Source organism: Akebia trifoliata, chromosome 3 (assembly GCF_017979445.1).
Source record: "Akebia trifoliata isolate Shusen 1 chromosome 3, ASM1797944v1, whole genome shotgun sequence".
Lineage (NCBI taxonomy): Eukaryota > Viridiplantae > Streptophyta > Magnoliopsida > Ranunculales > Lardizabalaceae > Akebia > Akebia trifoliata.
In genome coordinates, this window is record NC_141377.1 from 29,295,307 (window position 1) to 29,301,331 (window position 6,025).

Genomic DNA, 6,025 nt, shown 5'->3' on the forward strand with positions numbered 1-6,025 from the left:
GAGGGAGCAAAATCCTTGCTATCGGAAAGGTATCAGTTTTTATTTTTTTTTATTTTTTTTTTATATCTATCTAGGTTTTTAGCAATGTGATTTACTTGGAAAGTAAGTAGAGACCGGCTTTGGCCGGGCGGGGTTGGTGCCTAACACCTTCCAACCCCGTAACGTGATCCCCGGACTCTTTTTCTCTTTCGTAGATTAGTTTGCCTTTTTTAGAGTCAGTTTGGTTCCTAGACCACAATAACTAGGTGGCGACTCCCAAACCTCAAGGGTCAAAAGCGGATCCGCGCACCCCGCGGATCGAGGGCGCTTTCAGCCACCCGGACTAAAATACATAACATAACTGAAAGTAAAACATCACCTCGTGCTAACAGAAATTTAAATAAACATGTAACCAACAATATTATCCCTGGATATCTGTTCACCAACCTACACACAACACAACAACGTAAAATGCAGACATTACCCCTCGGGTGTGACTCTGACATTTTACAATTTCATACCCTTTCTCCCTTTTTCCGATTTTTACAACTTTCAATCTTTTCAATAAAATATTCATTTTCTGATATTCATCAACTCAATATGAGTTCATTGAATATTAAATTACATTTTCCAACTATAGAATTTATTTCTATCAATAATATTGAAAAAGAATACAATTTTTATATCAAAACGGGATCCGAACAGTGCACAAGACCCAATTTATGGAAACAACCCGTTATAATACTCTACTCACGTATAATTTGTTAAAAATATAATTAAACATATCAAACATGCAATTTCTGGCTTGAATTTTTGAAATAACAAAAGAATTCTATATTTTGGAAATATATCCAAAACTTTTCCGATAAAATCTTAAATGCAATCTTTACAATCTACGATTACTAATAGAAATTGAGAGTTCCTAACTATTTCTAGGCGAAAGGATCAAAGCGTGTGCGCGAAAATCGAGACAATCGACACGAAAATCGAGATGGACCGAACTTCGAAGCGGCTAATTTTCGAAACCGGCCTGGTGGTTTTGAAGATCTCGATGTGCTCGTCCCTTCTCCCTTCTGCGGCGAAGGACGATTAGACCCCAAAACGGATGAAATCCGAGATCGAATTTACGAAAACTCTGTATATACGTACGACTGATTTTCGACGATATCGGGTGAAAAAGGAGATGAAATGAATGGATCTTGGGTGGGTTTGGTAGATGTCGAAGCTGCGGATCTTTTTCTCTTCTGCGGCGATCGTCGAAAATGGACCTTTTGTGACGAATCGACGTTAGAAGAACGAGAGAAAAATAAATTTTTTTTTTTAAAAACGTGGCTGGTTTTGACGCGTTGGGGAAGATGAATAGTGGAAAAGAAAAGTAAAAATTTATTTATATAAGGCCTCGGGACGAAATCAGTATTTTGACTATTGTTTTGATCGACGATAACTTCACCATCCGGACTCCAAAACTGACAAATGAATACTCTATTTCGCCTAATTTTTCGTTCCGGATCTAATGGTACAGTCAATTTCTACAAATTATGTCTCTATCAAAATTTTACATTTTTGGTCTAAGGTGACACCTAAACTTGATGTCGTTTTCGTTTTTGACGATAATTCGACTTTCTGGTCTCCAAAAATGATAAATAAATAGTCCATGTTGAATAATTTTTCGTTATGAACCCAATGATATGATCAAATTTTCAAAATTATTGCTCTAACAAAAAGTCACTGTTTTAGCCTGGTCCGACCCGATTATCGAGGATTTTGCAACTTTTATATTCGGACTCGCATTTAAGCGTGCTTACAAGCTAAAATATGTTTTTTGATCATTTTGAATCTAATGGTGAGGTCAAATTCCATTAAAAATGATCAGAAATATCATAAAATTTTACCCCTAAGTCCCACTTTCAAGATTTTCTCAAAATTCCACTATTTATTTTCCTCGATATACGAATTGAAAATCTGGGGTTTTACATGTTTACCTCAAACCTTGAGATTCTGATTAAAGAGTCCTTGGGATTCATATTGAGATTTCGGGGCGTGACAAATGTCACCACACAACTGATCTAGGTGTATGGTGAGCTAGGTAACTGAGATGCACTTGAGTGCTTTGGACGATGTGCCCATGACTTGTAAGCAAGCACTTGAGTTGGATTTGTAGTATTTCAATGCATTAAATACTTAGTTGTTACATTTCATTATTAGGGGTAGGTGAGTTAGGCCATGTCATCTTTGCCCTGATAAGTACTTGTGGATATCACAATAAATGAGGAGATTTGGGACATGGGAAAGCTCAGACCGCATTAAATTCAATCTTATTATAATTAGCATATTTGATCGAGCTCAAGAATCAATCAATTTTTGAGATCATAGCGAACTAATGTAACATGTGGTTTTAAGCCTGGTTTACATTTCTATCATTCGGACAGCCTACTCGGTTAATACCGTCCTATTGACTATCGGGTGAATTCAGGTGAAATCATGTCTTTCCTACTGATTGTTATGAACCTCATTCGGGTATTAAATTATTTCTTAGTGTAGACACCCCATTTTTGCATCTGCCCAATTCGACAATTCGTCAGCTGGATGTTATGGATTCCTAATGATGAGCATAGAAAAACTCGAAAGCTTGTGAGTACTGCTTGATTCCTTTTATTTCTAGTCTTTTCATCCTCCCTACTCGTCACGACTCGACATAAAAATTTACGCACGCTTAGGATTGCTACACCTTACACTCGATTTAGTAAGCACGTACGCTTAGGTTCGTTACACAATTCGACAACTTCGAGACTTCGTTACACTAGGAAAATATAACTTTGGAACTTAGAAATACTCACATAGTGACTGAAAGAAACCATACACTAAAATTCAAAAAAATCCGTAAAAAATACCAAAATGATGAAAATGCCCCTCATAAATTTCGGATCCCCGAAAAATCTCGAAAGTACCTCCATTACACTCAGAATGTGATTTCGAGTCTAACAAGACCCAAATCAATGAAAACAGAGAGATTCAAGAAAAATCGTGAAAATGACCAAAACACCCCTTAACATCCAACTCTAACATAGAGACCTTGATCCCTAGGAAAATAAAATTCAAATAAAAAATTAAAGTAAATAAAATTCAAATTAAAAATTGAACTAAAATTTAACGAAGATCCAATTAAAATTCAAAATTTAAAATTCCAATATCAAATTAAATTTCAATTAAAATACAAAATAAAAATTACATTTAATTTAAAAATCAAGAAACCAATTATCAAAATCAAAATTAAATTGAAAATCAAGTTAAAAATCATTCAACCAATCAAAATGCAAAATTGAATTAAGACTTTAAAATCAATCAACCAATCAAAGTAGTCAACAAATTAAAATACATTCGATCAAACTAAAATCCAATTAACCGACCAATTAAAATTAAAATTTAAATTAATCAACTCGTTCAAAATTAAACTCAAATTAAAAATTAAACTCAAATTAAACAATTAAAACTCAAATTAAAATTAAATTGAAAATCACTCAACCAATTAAAATGTAAAAATAAAATTAAAATCGAATTATCAACCAATCAAAGTAAAATCACATCGACCAACAACCAATAATAAAAATTAAAATCAAATTGAAATTAATTAAACGATTAAAATGTAAAATCAAACACAAATTCAAATTTAATTTAAAATATCAGATTAAAATTTGAACCAAAATGTCGACTCAAATAGAAATTTAATCGAAATCAACCAATCGAAATTCAATTCAGAATTGGAATAAAAATAAATTTAAAATTTAAAATTTAAAATAAACCAATCACCACTCATTGACTATAGGCTATCGTAGTACGAGTAATGTAGGATCCCCGCTCCCATTCTCCAAAAATAAAGAAGAATAAAAAAAAAAAAAGGAAACGTGGGCACTCTCTTCTTCTTCCTCCCACGTCTTCTTCTCCTTCTCCAACTCCTTCAATAATCACCTACACTCTTCACTCATCTCTCCCATTTCCTCTCTCTCATATCCCCTCTCTCACTCTCTCATGTTTTTAGTAGGGAAGAACCACCATAAAAGAAGAGGAGAGGCAACCATTAGAGATGAGATTTTCGGCTGCCTTCAATAGAAAAAAAAAAAGAAAAAAAACCTGCTCCTTCATCTTCTTCCTCATTTTTTGAAAAAAAATACAGCAGCAACACGCTACAGTCACGCTGTCCTCACCCTCAGCTCACTACTCTCAGCCCCACACTCTCACGGTTTTATCATAGCAGTCCCCACTCCCCTTTCTTCTCCTTTACTTTGTCTCACCTTCTCAGTCTTTCTCTTCTTCTCTGTCATACCATAACTCCATCACTGTACCAACGCCCCAGCCATTAATTCAGCACTCCATAGCACTCACAAAGTCCCAGCAACCTTCTTTATTCGTTCTCTGCTCCATCCTCTTCAACTGTAACAGCCCTCTAATCACCCTCTCTGTCACATCTTCTTCAACCTCTGCCCAGCCCCATCGCCCTCATCTTGCTCACATCCTTCTTAGCCGAACCTCTCTCTCTGTCCAGTCCCATCTCTCTCGTTTCACTCATGTCCTTCTTAGTCAAACCTTTTCGATTGCAATAGCCCTCACTGTCAAGTTTTTTTCTGTTGATTGCTCCAACACGCTAAATCTCTACTAATCTTCTTCTTCCTCCTCACGTTTTCCTTTCGTTCAACTCTTCTATCTGTTTTAGAGAGTAAGGAAAAAAGAACCGAAAAAGAAGAATCTCAATTTTTCTTTTTTTATATATTTTTTTTAACGCCCAAGATAGTCCACACAGCCTTATCCAACTATCTTCATCTCCTTTAAAAATACCCTCACAACAGTCATTTTCTCCAACCCTCTCTCTGTCACGACCCCATTGCATCACTCCTCTACGTCCTTATCTCTTTTTACCCTTACAATGCATCCACTTTGTTGTGTTCACGTCATAACGACACAGCCATCTTTTCTATCCAGCCTCTCTCTCACTGCCCTCGACTTTCACGACCTCCTTAGCAGACAGTCACAAGCTTTGGGATAGAGCCTGAAGGAATTGGTTCTTGCCATTTTATTATAGGTAAATTTATTGTTGTTTTTATTTTACTTTTGTTCTCGTTTTCTTCTCACTTTTTACAGCATGTTTTTTGTGCATTATTAGGATTAGGAGAATATTTTGTTACATTTTCTTCTTCTTTTTTTTTAATTAATTTATTTTTGGATAGGGGTAGGATTAGAGATTATTTTTTTTGTTAAGATTAGGAGAATATCAGATTTATGCGTGTTTCTCATGTTTTTATTTTTAATTTTATTTTAAATTTTTTGCCTCCATCTTGTTAAATTTTTATGCATCCGAATGGATTCACCGATTTTTGGGGTATGCGTGGCACCATGGCAATCTTCACGATTCCAAACTATTAGTGGATCGATTCGCTCATTTTTTTTTCTTTTTTTAATTGGTTAACTTGCAAATATTAAGATTATGAACCGGCTCATTGTTGATATTTATTGGGCTAATTTGTCGATTTTTTTTAGGTTATTGGGTCAACTCATCAAAGTTGATATTAATCAACTCATTTTTATGTGTACACGAAAAATTAAAAATTGACTTTCCTAATAAAAATCAACGAGTTGACTCACTGATTTTTTGTGCATTGGAAATTCCAAATCGAAATTTTCTACGAGATTGGGCATGTGGGTCGACTCAATGATTTTTAATACACGTGACAATCCTAGAAATCAAAATTTTTTTGATTCATGAATGTGTGGGTTAACTCACTAATTTTGATACACGTGACATTTCAAAAATCAAGTTTCTTTGAAAAAAAAAATCTTTGAGTCAACTCGTTGATTTTAATACACATGGCATTTCTAAAATCGAGTTTTTTTTATAAAAAATTGTGAGTAGACTCATTGCTTTTAATACACGTGGCATTTCAAAAATCGAGTTTCTTTGATAAATGTTAATAGGTTTATTTGATAAAAAATTTATGGATTCAAAAATCCACCGATTTTAATACACGTGACGGTTCAAAAATCGAATCTCTTTGAT